We start from the raw sequence: 16,953 nt of genomic DNA, 5'->3' as shown, positions 1-16,953 counted from the left end.
TCCCTTTCTGCTGGCCACCATAACAAACAAAGAGCTGGTCCGAGGTCCTGAAGCTTTGCGTGCGGTCCACGTAGAATCGCAGTGCGCGTACGGGGCACAACAAAGCCTCTGTTGGGTTTGCCTGCTCCAAAGGCAATGCTTGCAAGCTCACCACCTGATCTCTGAAGGGAGTAGTGGGAACTTTGGGCACGTAGCCTGGTCTGGGTCTCAATGTCACGCTCGAGACAGCAGGACCAAACTGAAGGCACGACTCGTCAACAGAGAATGCATGTAAATCTCCTATTCTCTTCACTGAGGCCAATGCCAGTAGGGTCAGAGCCTTCATAGATAGAAGCTTCAGACTCACAGACTGCAAAGGCTCGAACGGAGGACTCTGAAGTGCTTTCAGCACCATGGACAAGTCCCAGGGAGGAATAGAAGGGGGGCGCGAGGGGTTTAGCCTGCGAGCGCCTCTTAGGAATCTGATAACCAAATCATGCTGGCCCACTGATCTGCCATTAATAAGTGAGTGATGGGCAGATATAGCGGCAATATCAACTTTAATAGTGGAGGGTGACAGCCTACCGTCTAACCTATGTTGAAGATATAGAAGCACGATGTTAATAGGGCATTCTCTGGGGTCCTCGCGTTGCGAAGAACACCAAGTGACGAAAAGGTTCCATTTTAACGCGTAAGCCCGTCTCGTAGACGGAGCTCGAGCCGCGTCAATAGTGTTAGATACCGCCTGGGGTAAATCACTTAAATCTTGCGTGCGCTCAACGACCAGACGTGGAGATTCCACAGGTCGGGGCGCGGGTGCCATAATGTGCCCCCTCCTTGAGAAAGAAGGTCCTTCCTCAGGGGAATCCGCCAGGGAGGGGCTGTCGCGAGGAGCATTAGTTCCGGAAACCAATTCCTGGTCGTCCAATATGGGGCGACCATTAAAAGGCTCTCCTCGTCCTGCCTGACTTTGCACAGAATTTGCGCTATTAGACTCACTGGGGGGAACGCGTATTTGCGCATGCCCCGCGGCCAGCTGTGTGCCAACGCATCCACGCCGAGGCTGCCCTCGGTTAGTGAATAAAACAGGCGACAGTGGGTATCGTTCGGTGACGCAAATAAGTCTATCTGTGCACGACCGAATTTCCTCCAAATCAGCTGAACCGTCTGGGGGTGGAGTCGCCATTCGCCGGGGCGCGCCGCTCAGGAAAGCGCGTCTGCCGCTGTATTGAGCGATCCCGGGATGTAAATGGCACGAAGGGACCTCAGATGCTTCTGACTCCAAAGGAGGAGATGACGAGCGAGATGCGACAGGTGACGAGAGCGCAAACCGCCCTGACGGTTGATATACGCTACAGTCGCAGTGTTGTCTGAGCGCACTAGTACATCTTTCCCTCGCAGCTCCGTCGCGAAGCGTACGAGTCCCAGATATACTGCCCATAACTCGCGGCAATTGATATGCCAATGCAACTGGGGTGCTGTCCACACCCCCGAAGCCGTGAGCTCGTCGTACGTGGCTCCCCAGCCCGTGTCGGAGGCCTGTCTCATGGAGACACCGTCTCTGAGAAACGCGGGGTCTGACCACGGGGGGAATGTTAGGCGACACGCAGGTGTAATGGTTACACGGTGGATGCCGGCACGCCACGCTCTCCTCGGGACTCGATCGTGAAGCCAACGCTGAAGCGGTCTCATATGGAGCAGCCCGAGCGGTGTCACGGCCGCTGCTGCTGCCATACGCCCCAGGAGCCTCTGAAATTGTTTCAGAGGAACCGCATTCTTCCCTCGGAATGACCCGAGGCAAGTCAGAATTGATTGAACGCGTTCTTCTGTCAAACGCGCCGATAAATCGATCGAGTCCAGTTCCATACCGAGAAAAGAGATCCTCTGCATGGGGCAGAGTTTGCTCTTCTCCCAGTTGACCCGAAGACCCAAACGGGCGAGATGTTGAAGTGTTAGATCTCTGTGTTCGCACAGCGTCCGCCGAGAATGCGCTATTATAAGCCAATCGTCGAGGTAAGCCAAAATGCGAACACCGCTCTCTCTGAGGGGCTTTAACGCCGCCTCTATTACTTTCGTGAATACACGGGGAGAGAGAGACAGCCCGAACGGTAAAACCTTGTATTGATATGCCCGACCCTCGAACGCAAACCGGAGAAACGGTCTGTGACGAGGGAGAATGGACACATGAAAATACGCGTCTTTCAGGTCTATCGCTGCAAACCAATCGTGGGGGCGTATTGCACTGAAAATTTGTTTCGGTGTAATCATCCTGAAAGACCTCTTCTGAAGAGATTTGTTCAGGACACGCAAATCCAAAATCGGTCGTAACCCGCCGCCTTTCTTGGGAACTATGAAATACGGGCTGTAAAACCCCGATCTCATCTCGGTAAGAGGGATCGGCTCGATCGCGTCCTTCGCCAACAGGACTTCGACCTCTGCACGCAGTACATGTGCATCGGACGCTTTCACCGTGGTGAAACGTACGCCCGCAAATTTGGGAGTGTGCCGATTGAATTGAATTTCGTAACCGAGGCGGATCGTGCGTAAAACCCAACGAGACGGGTTGGGAAGCTGAAGCCAAGCTCCCAAGGACCGTACGAGAGGAATTAACGGCACAACCGGTGAACCCGCGGCGGGGCAGCGAGGCGGGACAGGCGGGACTGCCGGTGCTTCTGCCGTGACAGCATAAGCATCTACAGTATGTGTGTGTGTGACACTGACCTGAGCCCGCTGAGAGAGACGGTCGTCCGGTCTCCTCACCGGAGGACGCAGACTCCGAAGGGTATGCTGGTGGTCCGGTCTCCGCAGTGGAGAACTCGAACTCACCAGAACACCCGCTGGCGATAGAGGAGAGGGAGGAAGAGCATCTGACTGCCCGCTCACATCTCTCTCGATCCTCTGGAGACCGCGAGAAGGAATAGGAATGCACTCTTTTTGTGGTTTTGTGGGTGCCGGCTGAGAAGCCGGCGGAACAGAAACAAAACGAAACCAAAGATTCTCTACCCGGCCCTCTACCGGTGGAAGGAGTGGTGCCATCACCGTCTCCCGTAGAGTGATCCCATCCAAATCCAGGTCGCCCGTCTCAGGGCAGCTTCGATCTCCGTTTACCACGGGAAGCGGGTGGGGCGGGCGGGGCGGGCTGCCGACGGCTGTTCCCCCTCCGTGGCCTGGAAGATGTTCTAGCGGGGGGGGCGGAGGCAGCCGCCGGAGGGCGCCCTCGGCGAGGAGCAGACGGGGCCGCCGGCGCTGGAGGGCGAGATGCAGGTCGCTTGCGCCGGGGCATGATCTGAGCGATCGCTTCCGTCTGCTTCTGGGCGGCGGAGAACTGCTGGCGAAAGACTCCACCGACTCACCGAAAAGACCCGTCTGGGACACGGGGGCGTCCAAGAACTTATTCTTCTCCGCCTCAGACATGTCCGCCAGACAGAGCCATAGATGGCGTTCCTGGACCACCATCGTGGACATCGCACGACCGATCGCCTGCGCTGTGACCTTCGTAGCACGAAGGGCCAGATCCGTAGCGGCCCGGAGCTCCGAAAGTACAGGCGAGTCGTGTCCTCCCTCGTGCAGATCTCTCAAAGCCTTAGCCTGATGTACCTGCAGCAACGCCATAGCGTGCAGGGCTGAAGCCGCCTCTCCGCATGCCTGGTGGGCAGCCCTCGTTAAACCGGAAGACTGTCTGCAAGCACGGGAGGGTAGGGTTGGGCAGTCCTTCCAGGAGGGAGCGGTGGCCGGACACAGTTGCATCGCGACCGCACGCTCCACGGGGGGGATCCCCGTATAACCCTTAGCAGCTCCATCGGTGAGGGAGGTGAGGGGGGAGGGCTGAAAAGACCGTAATCGAGTAGAAAACGGTGACTTCCAGGTCCTAGTCAGCTCCTCGTGCACCTCGGGGAAGAATGGTACCGGCGGAGAGGGTTGTGAAACCCGGGCAGCTCCAAAGAACCAATCATCCAGGCGGGACGGTTCGGGCTGTGGGGGGTGAACCCACTCCAACCCTACGGTCTCCGCCGCTCGAGAGAGCACGGCCACCATCTCTGGATCGAAATCCGGCGTCACGACCCGTCCGGAAGGGGGGAGGACATCCGGATCCTCAGAGGGAGAGGGCCCACCCTCGGATGCTGCGGTCTCCATGGACCCGGAGGGAGGCACGACAGATCCTGCAGACATCGCAGAACACGACTCTGCAGTCTCCATCGGCACATCAACCGGCTGTGGATGAGGAGGCTGAGAGCCGGAGGACGAATCCCCCGACCGGCTCAGCACAGTGATGCGGAGATCATCCTTTGAGAGCCTCACGGCCGCTCCGTGGCGGCGTTCGGAACTCGCTGGACGTGGGTTGCGTTTTTCCCGGAGGAAAGACAACCGTCTCCGCAAATCCACAAGGGACATGTTCTCGCAGTGAGAACACTTACCCCCAGCGAACGCTGCCTCTGCGTGCTCGATGCCCAAACACGAAAGACAACGCTCGTGACCGTCCTTCGGACCCATATACTTCCCGCATCCAAGATCACACGGACGAAAAGCCATCCTGAAAAGGACGCTAATCTCCGGATATACGAGAGAGTGGCTGCCTTTAACAAGGCACAAAGCTCTCTCGTATCACTCTTTTAGGGAAATTCACTCAGATGCTCAGATGATGATGCGCACAGGGAAAGGCAACGCACACACTAAACTCAAAACAAAAAGATGCAGAGCCTGTGGAATACTGCGAAGCGTCCGCTGTGGTACTGCCAGTCCAACCAACTTCCGCAATCGATCCCAACAGAGTAAAGTAGCTTCTCAGTAGCAGATACTGCCGGCTTTCACAGCGATAAAAAGCTGATTTCCTTATTTGCACGTGCGCCTTATATACGCACCTGGCGGGGCGGCGCCAGCATTATGCAAATATCTCAATGCCAAGTTCATTGGCGTTTTTTGTAGTATTCGAAGCAGATTGGTCTCTCTAAGCGAGTTCCCAATTCCCAATTCGTCGGTCACGACGTGACGTCGTAGTGACCGACTGAAAGGGAACGGTAGTCTACCCACATTCCCAAACATACAAAAAGTGCTAGACATTCATAGAAATTCCTCATTTAGAAATGTCCGCCAAAAAATGGCCCAACCTGAACAAGGGATACATATTACATTAAATGCATCTCACCCCTTCAATTCCCTTCGCTTCAAAATAATTTGCATACATCCGGCCTCTCGCCTCCAACGGGTAGTAATTTGCAGCAGTCACATCACAGAACAAGGATATATACATTAAACTTTACTGTTTTGCCAAAAACATGACCTCAGTCACCATCAGACAAAAGCGTCTCCACAGATAAAGTTTGCTCACACAGTGCCTGACAGCCCCTCCTCTCTTCCGCTACATCAGCAAGACCGTGATTATTGAGAGCAAAAAGTGCCCAACGTTACACACCTATTTTTTTTCGGTTGAATGAGTGTATCATCTGGGCACTTAAAATGCACTTACTCCTGTTGGAAATTTCCATGTGAACACACCACTCACACTGTTTATACTTCAAAATGACGTAGAGTAGTACAAACACAATTTTAAACACACCTTGTGTATGAGTTCTGTCCATGTAAAAACCTGACATATATTGATAAGATATATGAACTAAAACTTTTTTTTTTTAAATCAACAAATGTTGGATGTAATTGCACCATTAAATTACATAATATATACTTTTTTTTTCATTCTGTTGACTCCAATACTGGACATCACAGCCATGTCTTGATTTTCTTGTTTACCAAGTTATGGTGCAAATGTAATACCGCTGTTACACAACTACAGTTATGATGACCTTCAACAAGATTGCAGTACACAACTGCACAAATACAGTGTGTAGCTTTATTGATGTAATATTATACTGACGTCTACTTATACAGTAAGAGCTATAACGCTTATATATAAAACAAGTTAGTTATAGGAGAAACTGCTGCTAGTCTTACATAAATGTAAGGGCTGACAATGCTGCTGCCTGAATTGCACTGTAATTACTTTAAATAACAGTATAGCTGTATGTACTTGATAATTACAGGAAATATGTACAACTAAAACTCTGTACATTTGCAATAAATGCCTGGCTTGCTTTACGATAAAATATTTGTTGCTGTCCTTCTGAAAACTGGTATGTCAAATTCAATCTTTTTCACAAAACTGAAAAACCCTGCATTTTTAAATGAGTACACAGTGTGTTGACAAGAACTTTAAAATACTTTATAATGGATAAATATTTGCAAAACCTCATGACAACCGGTGAAGAACAAAACTCACAAAATATAGATACAAGACTTCATGGATACAATGGATACAAATGACAGTGACGACATAATACTATAAAACTACACTTACTGGCCACTTTATTAATTAGGCTACACTAGGGCTGCACGATAAATCCCATGCGATAGTCATACGCGTATCGTCAGTAAAGCCAGTCCCTTGATTAATAGTAAATCGCCATCACCTGCTTTCAGATGGAGCAGCATTTAGCCTACCACACAAAGCCGTAGTTCCCTGACAAGTTAGGCCATATAGCCTACATATCGCAGGCGATACGTCTGCAATAATTAATGCAAAATTGTCGCGATTGTCAGTGAACTACGGCTTTGTGTGATAAATGCTGCTCTATCTGAAAGCAGGTGATGGCGATTTACTACTAATCAAGGAACCGGCTTTACTAACGAGATGCGCATGACTATCGCATGCAATTTATCGTGCAACTCTAGGCTACACGTTGCTAGAACACAAACATTTGAGTTTTATTCCATATGGATTTTAGTCCATATTTACATAATAGGGTATATGCGCAACTTACTTCCGCATTCCTGTTAAACATAGTAGATCGCTTCCGGTTCTGTATGCTCTATGCTGACATGGTGCTGTTTTCATACATGAAGCCTTTTAGGACCTATCAAAGACGAAAATAACTTATGTCCAGATATGCTCATTAACATCTTAAACCTAAGTAAAAGAAAATGTACTAACTTTTTTAACCTTATAGCTTTGGACAAAGGAATTTTCTTCTCACATATATTTAGATGAGAATAATAAAAAAAAGAACACAAACAATAATACTACGAATAACAATAACAAGCTACGATAGCATATAGTGGCAACCGGAACCGATTGACCCAGTTTTCTGGTTGGGTCACGTGACGTTCTACATATAACGTATTGCATTACACAGTTTGGAGATTTGTATATCTCCTGTTTTTAACACATCCCAGAGGTGTTGTATTGGATTGAGATCTGGTGACTGAGGCATTTGAGTACTGTGAACTCACTGTCATTTGTCGGATTAATTATGGGTACACTGTGGTCAAAAAGGTATGAAGAACACCGAGTAGTGGTTAAGTTACTACTGCCTTTTTTATACCCTTGAACCAGTCTTGCCATTCTCTTCTGACCTCTGCTATCAACAAAGCAATTTTGGCCAGAGAACTTTTTTCTGTTTAGGACAATTTCTTGTAAAGTCTAGAAATGGTTGTGCATGAAAATACTAAATACCAGTCTGTCTTTTATTCGTTTTCATAAACTGCTTGATGGGCCTACAATACAACTCATCCATATATTTTGAGACTTCACTATTTCCCAGTGGATAGAAAGTCTTGCTTGTAAACGAAAGGTCACCAGTTTGATTCTCACAGCCAACAGGAAGCAGTTTTACCAATTTGTTCCCTGGTTACTGCAGTGACACACAGAGGAGGGGTTAAATGCAAAGGTTACATTCCATCGGCAATTACCTCACTTTCACCACCTCACACTCATTTAGGCACGATGACAGGCAAATTTATTGATACAGACGACAAGAGTGGATTGGTCTTTTAAAAAGCTTTTCATAACTTTTTTCTGGAAAAGTTATCTGGTCTCTAGATGCTACATACCAAATCTGTAGCATGCCAATTTTTTTTTTTGCTTCTGGGGCCCAGAGTCAAACTCCCCAGCCATGCCCATGTCTTTTACCATTGCCTAAAAGCCAGCAACTGTAATGTGTGTGCCAAGTTTCATGCCATTTGAAGCATGTTGAAAGCCTTAACTACACTTGGATATAACTTTAAAGTTTGACGCGTTATTATAGCAACAATATATGATCTCAGCCTCCTTTCAGGATCCTTTCAGATGTGTTTGTAAGGCACCTCGAAGGCACCACTGCTTTGACATGTGTAGCATATTGCAACACTTAATATAAAGGTTACATAAATGCATTATTAATAATGTTCAATAACCGTGCTTATGATTTTTACCAAAGTAATCGTGATTATTATTTTGCCCATAACCGAGCAGCCCTAAAGTACTGGCGGTAACCATACAGCATATTTCTGGTCTTCATTCACAGTAAATCCATTGTAACCACACATTAACTACTGTATCGTCTCACCACAATAACCACTGTTTATACCAACCATGGGATTTAAAGAAAAACAATGGTAATGCAAATGGTAATCTGCTAAAACATGCTACACTTTTACTTAACACACAAATAAGACTGCTAACTGTATGTAAAACAATGGATATGACATAAGAGTTGTTTCTTACTATGCTTCCAACTAACTACAGTATGCCTGATAAATATACTCATATTGTAATGTTAGAATGTTTTCCCATACTGCACATTTCACATCTGTTTAAATATTTGAATACATATCCAGTGATATTCACAAAAATATATTTTTAATATATTAAAAATATTAGTGTTTAAAAACAGGGTATAGATGGTACAAGAAACTGCTTGTCTATGTAAACTTATACAGCACAGCAGTAGTGGAGTGTTTCATTTGTCATGTACAGTAAACAAGATTCCAAAACCCTAATGTGGTCCTCACGTCAACAAATGTTCAGGGGTGTTTGCCCAACCCTGAACTATAAGGGACATGCTTGTTTTATCTCAACAAGAACATGTCAAACAGTTCAAACATGATAACCATATCAGGGCTTAACGCTAAGGATTTTTCCTACTGGCCCGGTAGAGAATAAAATGGTTCTAATGTTTACTCCCCCTGTTAATTTTTAACTGACCCTCTACCACAACAAACATTATTGTCTTTATTGTTTTGACTCGTGTAACCTTTTATAATAATAAATAAAGAATAGCCTAACTTCATATAATATTTAATATCAATTTCAAATATTGTTAAATATTGTTTTTTTTTGTCAAGACACACAGTATTTTTACAAAAATATCCTGTGATGTTGATTTGTAAATAAAATGTGATAAAAATTTAATTTTGTGTTTGTTGTTGACAAAAGTTGGCATTTTGTGTCTAATGTATAATTATTATAATTAATGTTTAACTATAATGTTTTCTTTCGGGACAATAGGAAACAAATAATTCAGCCATGTTGCTTTATCAATATAACAATATGTTTTAGAGTAACTCATCAAAACTTAAGCAATTATGTTACAGCAATTAATCACTAGTCAAGATTTAAACAACATTTGAGATTATTTGTACAGCAACTACAACTCTTACAGTGCAGTCGTCGGTGTAAAATGCCATCACACCCAGGCACGTGCACAAATAGACATCAAAGGGGGCTTGAGCACCTGCCCTTTTTATTCCTGGAGAGAAAGTGCCCTTTTTCTTTATTCATATAACAACTGATGTCTGTCTGTTTCTTGTGTTTTTTACTTATTACTTATTTAATTTAACATGAATTCATTCAGGAATCATTTAAATGAGGTTTAAACTCTTATAAAAAGAAAAATAGCGCTATTTGTGGTACACAAACGGTTAACAGATGAGTCCCGCCTCCAAAACTCACATCGCTAATATGATTGGCTTTACCTTTCTTAAGTCCCGCCTCTCTAACCTCCTTCGCTTTATGATTGGGTTGTGTACGCTCGTGTAATGTAGGCTGCATTCGCGCTTGTAAGAAGCGCCAAAGCTCAGCCTGAACGAGACACGATGTGCATGATTATGCAGGCAGCTACCGGTAAGTGTGTGGAAGAAAGCATTCTTATATTAACAGTTTTATGCACAAAATATGGGACACGTTGTTACACATAACGATTCAGGGACAATGTTTTCCATGGCAATCCCATATTAACCTGAAGAGTTGCAAACTTGTAACCGTAGTGTATGTAGTTTAAACAGACTGCTCATAAAATAATAATATAATTGCTAACTACAGTAGTAAGCTTTTTTTGTTTGCGTTTTTTTGTAATGGCTGTTAAATAAGTAGCCTATAATGTGTTATACTGGAGTAGATTGGGAAGGAATCTGATGGTTCAGTATTTTACTTGCCCAGTCAGAATTTTCACTGACATCACAAAAAAGTAAAATATAAAATACAAATAAAATAGGCCTAATCTAAATTTGTTGTTTCTGACATGTGTAACCCTAATAAATATCAATCCTAAGATTAAAGGTGCACTCTAAAAAACAAATGGTGCTATATAGCACCAAAACAGTTGCTTTGGATCGTAACGATAGAAGAACCATTTTTAGTGCCATATAGCACCGGTGAAGAACCAGTGAAGCACCAGTGAAGCACCAGTGTAGAACCATATAGTGCTATGTAGAACCATATGTGGTGCTATATGGCCCCTATCTGGTTCTACACTGGTGCTTCACTGGTGCTTCACTGGTTCTTCACCGGTGCTATATGGCACTAAAATGGTTCTTCTATCGTTACGATCCAAAGCAATTGTTTTGGTGCTATATAGCACCGTTTGTTTTTTTAGAGTGTGCCAAAGGATGTGTTGCCATAATATGCTAAATTGTTCTTTGATAATTACATAGAAGGTATGTGGCTTTATTAAGTGCAAAAAATATCCAGAAACGTTTTTACATGTCTATTTACAACCCTAGAATTTGTCATTTGAATTAAATGGTCTATTTTTGCCCTATTTGAAAGGATCATGAATAATAATGTTGAGCTCTGCTCTGAGGCTCATGCCAGAAGCTCACATTAGTAAACAGACCTTATTTTAAATTTTGAGTAACAACTAATAGTTAACTAATAGAACTTCAGCTTTGTTTTTAGCATTTTAACAAATTTGTAAATTAATGTGTAATTTAATGTTGGGGCGTTCATCTCGACTTAGATCAAGAGTCTTTCCCCCTGAAATTTAGAAATATTAGAAAATTTAGACTATTTTGTAGACATCTTTTAAAAATGAAACAATTGCGTAAGTTTGAGGAAGATAAAACGAATAATTTTTTAAAATAATTTTTTTTAAAAAGGAAGTCAGAGTTGCGTTAATACATATACTTTTTTGTTTAAAAAAAAAAGAAAAAAATACATAATTATGAGAAGTGCCCTTTATTTCACTTGAGCCCCTGCCCCTCAAAATGTCTGTGCACGTCCCTGATCACACCAGATGTTAAAAGCAAAGATACTTTTGCCACTCTCAAATATATAATACTTGGTAATTTCGCTCAAAAATTTATAAAAGTATAAAAAAAATTGTCTAATTTGTATAGTTGGTTTCTCTCTGTTTACTTTTTGAAAATTTGGTTTTAAATCATATTTATTCAGAAATATTGATAAATCCACAGGGTTTGCAAAGAGTATCTCAGGCATCTCATTGAATGTGTCAGTAACATCTAAGAATAATTTTGATCATCTTTGATCAATCTAATGAATATTGAAACAATTGATAATTTATTCTGATGGTATAAGCTATTTTCAAAGCACCATTAAGAGAGGCTTTTGCTGTACAACTAGTCTAAATATCAGATGTCAGGGTGAAGAAAATGAGCTCCACCAGCCACCATGGAGACGTGTAGAGAGGAGCCAAAGCACTGTTGTTTTTCTGATTCCTCACTTCTTTGTTTCCCACAGTGATGGTGCCACATACATCACTCTAGCTAGAAAGAAGCAGCCACTTTCTGTTTGAATTTATTACTGACCTATTTCCAAGCCTACCCCAGGAACTGAAATTTGTCCTGAAAGTGCTGTAAGTTTATCGATATGGCCAAGCTTTCTAGACCTTAGAGGTCCAGAGGTAGCATTTAGGTTATGTTTTGTCATGAATGTAGCGTGACTGGTGTAAAAGGTGAATAAGATGCTCTCATACAAATAATATCTGAAAGGTAAATAAATAAAATTATTAATCCAGCTGACTAAGTATATTAAAGAAATCTTGTAAAATAATTCCAGTTACCCTGACTGGTTACAATAAATCAGATACAGAAAGATGTGTTTAAACTGTGCTATGTTTTTAATTGTTTCCAGTGCAATCAAAAATCTTTAACTTTCATTGAACTGCATTAAATTGCTTAAGCATTTATAAATAAATTGACAACATTTAGAACTTAATTAAAATGTTTTTGTACACAATGGATGTGTTCTCTATGCCAAATTTCATGAGTTGATAACAGGTGTGAGTCTGGAAATGTCTTGTTCACACAGAAACTTACAGACACAAATAATACTGTCTGTATGAACAAGCAACTGACCTTAAACTGACTAGCCAATGATTGCCTGAAACTCGCACCTTCCAAAATTTCTGAACAAAATTTTAAATGGGCCCTACCATTACTGATCGACTGCAGATTTGCATTTCATACATCTATTATCTCTCCTATACTACTCTTAAAACTTACATTTTTTACTCAGAAACAGTAATACGGACAATTATGTTTATTGAGTTAGTTCTTGCGATTTTAGTAGCTACATGATTTTTGGTAAGGTAACATAGGAAGCAGCGATGCTCCCTGGTTTTTTAATTGCATTATGAGCCCTTAAAAGGCGAAGTGCACGATTTCTGAAAAACGCTTAGGAAAAGGGAGTCGGGCCGACTAGCAAAACACACTTGCAGCCAATCAGCAGTAAGGGGCGTGTCTACTAACCGACATCTTTGCCTGGGTTGCATATATGTTGGGCGGGTCTATTAAAAAAAGGTCCAGATTCCAGTTGCGTAGGGGCGTGTCTGTTTAGGTCAGGGGTGGGCCACTCCTGGTCCTGAGGGCCACAGCCCTGCAGAGTTTAGCTACAACCCTAATCAAACACAGCTGAAAAATCTAATTGAAGTCTTCAGGACTGTTTGGAAATGACATTCAGGTGTGCTCGATTAAGGTTGAAGCTAAACTCTGCAGGACTGTGGCCCTCGATGCCCACCCCTGGTTTAGGTGATTTCAAATATCAACATGGCTTTCAGAGATAATGGACCATGCCTTTATGCTTCGTTTACACCAGCCGCGGTAGAGGCGTGAAGCGCAAGTGATTTCAATTTTAAGTCAATGTGAAGATTGATGCGCGTCTGGAGGTCTCGCAGCGCGAATGAGGCGTTTGGCGTGGCATGGAAGATGCGATTCCGTCTCATTCGCGCTTCTAGTTGTGCTATGGAGCTTTTTGTGCATTTTGCGTTTGACGCAAATTTGCGGCTGACCCCCGAGTTGAAAAATCTGAACTTTGGCGGAATTTTGCGCTGCATTAATCAATCCGGAGCCTCCTTGCTGCTGTGGGGCACTCATTCAACATGAAGGAACACTTGATATTGTCCGTAAGCAGTCACCCGGAGCTATAAGACACAAGTTCTTATTTCTATAGAGACAGGAATAAAAAGGACCTCGCTTGTCAGTGAGGACATTGGGCAACCTGGTAAGTTGTAATACACATTTCACTTTTGAGTCACGTGACGTTTATCAACCTGCGCCGTTTAAATTCCCCCATAGTAAGGTTACCAAATTCAAACCGGTAACTCTCTCGATAAATGCAAAATCAACACCAGCACTTGCCCCTCCCACAAGAAGCGGATTTTGCCTCTGATGCACATTAAATGCTTGCCTTTTCCAAATGCATTCAAACTGTTCAAGCGGCAAACTAGGCACAGTAGACGAGATTTTGACGCCTGAAACGCGGTTGGTGTAAACACAGCATTAAAATTCCAGAATCCCTGATCAGATCCACGGCAACTGATCAAGGGAGCTGGTGAGATGCACCTAGTGCTGGGCAGTTTGACAATATAAAATCTATATCACAGCGTTTTTTCTTTTTAGGATTCTGACGGTTTCACAGTTTATTGCGGTTTTACCCAAAAAAATCTACTGGGATTTTCCCTAACTTTAAAATGTATGCTTAGTTAGTGTTCCATTACTGTTTTTAATGAAACCACAACAATAACAAACTTTTATTAAGCTTATATTAAACAAAGAAATCAATCTTATTTTAACTTTGTGTGCAATCACACCACACTTTTGATTCCTTTGACTTCTATTCATGCGCATACAAATGTGCCAGACCGGAAACCCAAGCTTTTGCAAAAAGTTTCACACTTCGCTGCCTTCGAGTTCAAGTTTGGTGAATTCGTGAAGATGTGACCAATAGATGATCAATACTTCAAAGTGCAACCTTTTCAGGTGGAGGAAAAACAACAGCATTGCAACATCCTAATTTTGACAGTAATAATAAAAGCAACCACAATGGTGAAAGCACATTCATGATGTATGAACCTTTACTGATAAGATGCGCATAATAATCCCATAAGATATATCGCCCTGCCCTAATTGGTATTGTAATCGAAATTTTTTTAACAATACTCAGCCTAGTCACAGGACTCCCGCCGCTCTCTGCTGCATTCTGCAACTTGCACTGTAAACAAGGCTTACAAACGTAAAAAAATTTCTATTCCAATGCACTACTTTTTTATAGTTTTTTTATGTAAACACAGAAGACTTGTTTGATCATTGCACGCACATCTTGCGTCTTTAGCAGCTTCTCGAACATGAGCACTGTGCTTTAATACCTTGTTCACACTGTCATTCCATATCCGATTTTGGAGCATATCCAATTTGACAGACTCACTGTCCAAATTGTGTATTACAACTGTTCAGATCAGAACTGTGCGTCCTGTAGTGTTCTGATGTGTTGCGGATTATCTACACCGTTTCTATGGCAATGACATCGCGCAGGCACGACAATCTGCCTCAATGTCTGACGTTGTTGAAACTATATTGCCCAATACACTTGGGACTTTCCCAAACACCCCTATCATTTCGTCAGAAATGGACTGTTCCCGCCTTTCGCGCTGGGGTTGCGTTTACGTGACAGCATGATGTAACCAAAAAGCTACACAAATGTGATCAGAGCGGTCAAACTGAAATGGATGTCCAGAAATGCGATTTAAAACGGATTTCAAACCACCTCTGGATGTAGCCTGAAAAGAATTAGAAAAAAACGGATTTAATTTGGTTTTTGGCCGTTCACACGTTCTAAATGTGATTGGATTCCAATCAGATATGCGCCAAAATCGGACCTGGACTGACAGTGTGAACAAGGTCTATGATCTCGTCTTTTACAAGCAGCACAACTAATTAAAGTTAGTTACAGAATAGTGGCCCAATAAGAAGACCCAGAGGCAGGTCAAACATTGCAAGCTTTTGTTTACAATAGCAAGTTGGCATGGCAGCTGTTTCAATTAAATGCAACGACTGCAATGGCAGAAGAGGTGCAAATGCATTTCAGGAGCCTTGTGTTCTGCACAGGGTTTTTCCAAAAACATTACACTCTTACCAATATACCTGTTTTATTTTTTATTTGTACCGCGTGTGTAATTCAAACCGGTTCACTGTTTGAACCAGTATATCACTCAGCACTAGACTCATCCATATTCTAGTGAACTTTTCCTTTAAATAGATATTTTATTCTTACCCTAATAACGATTTGGTTGACTGACCAAATAGTGAGTGTTGATTTAACATTGATGATTGATAATTGACGCTAACTTGTATAACTAAAACAGATAGTAAATCAATGTCAGTTTGCTATGTGGGATGCTAGTATTTATGTAGTTACTTGGTAAACCCCTCTACAGCAGCACTTAAATCTACTTTCATTTGGTGCATCTTAGTCGGTCATGAGATATGCAATAACTGCAAATAAAAACAAAACAATGTGTCTATTCAGTATGTTTATCTCATGGCTTAAAAACACTTGCAATAGCGTATGGCTACTAATATATGGCTTCACTGTGTTGGTTGTCCTTTTCAAAGCTGAACTGTCCATTTTGCTCTATATAAAGAGTAGATTGGGTATGCTGCAAAATATATCTTTAAGTATCACTGCAAAGACTGTGTGACTTCAAGTCTAACTTATACAGCCAATGGGCTCAACTGAGGAATAATCGCTGCTTCAGCTGGTGTGCGTAAATAAGTTCATCCGCCCGGGTTTTTTGCGGTGTTTGTAACGCACAACGCAGCTGGAAAAACTCATTTGCGGGTTTATCTGGGGCTGCAAAGCATGACACATTACACTCCTCCATTTGACTTTGACAAACATACCCCAGCGCTCTTAATATTTGTATTAGAACGTGAGATATTGAACAAATGGATCCATGCAGAGCTGCTCTGGGTGCAAGCACTTTAATGCTTTCAGTATAAAATTCAAATTAATACAAAAAATTATCCCTACTCTGTTTAGTCTAATGAACAAAATAAATACGTCGTTGCGCGCATTAAGATGTCAGTTTAGTGGTTTGATTTAATATCTGTTTGCGCAACCGTTTATACTTTAAAACTCTTAAAAGAAATGAGGGTGTGTTCGGTAAACAAAAGTCTGCATAGTCATTCGTCATATCAATCAACAAAAGCACTGCTAGTTTGATGCTGCATAATGTTTACAAGTTTCCAGTGGCTGGAAAAGATAGAGGAGGCATCTGTCTTTCAGATCGGTAAATTTTTAGCACTATGAGCATTTATGTTTATGTTCAAATGAAGTCACACTGTCCTAGGCCTATTAATCAACGTTACCACAATTTTGCAACACGTGATATGAAAAATGAAATGCTGCAACAACGCACTTATCTCTTATGCAATAAATGTAATGTTCGCGTGCGCAACTTCCGTAAAATGTAGACAAAAATCCAAAAGTCGTGACTCCTTTGCCTTGGAAAAATCTATTTTCCTTAACTTTGACTCTGGATGGCAGCCAGTGCTCGTGGACTCTTCTTTGCACTGGCGTTTATATTTTCTCTACCTCTTTCTTTTAGATTGCCCCGTTTTTGTCCTTTCTGGAGCCAACCAGAAAAAACC

General features: G+C 42.8%; 1 protein-coding gene across 1 annotated transcript in view; it reads right to left on the bottom strand.

Annotated features, from left to right (window-relative positions):
• Window positions 1-16,953, bottom strand: part of LOC141359492 (protein NDRG2-like) — a 52,166-nt gene extending 35,213 nt beyond the window's left edge. Inside the window, 1 exon segment of the mRNA XM_073862044.1 lies at window positions 16,728-16,953. The gene's annotated coding sequence lies outside the window, so the exon portion shown is untranslated.

The sequence above is a fragment of the Misgurnus anguillicaudatus genome, chromosome 23, assembly GCF_027580225.2.
Source record: "Misgurnus anguillicaudatus chromosome 23, ASM2758022v2, whole genome shotgun sequence".
Classification (NCBI taxonomy): domain Eukaryota; kingdom Metazoa; phylum Chordata; class Actinopteri; order Cypriniformes; family Cobitidae; genus Misgurnus; species Misgurnus anguillicaudatus.
The sequence above is the reverse complement of the archived record's forward strand: the minus strand, read 5'-3'. Positions and strand labels throughout refer to the sequence as shown.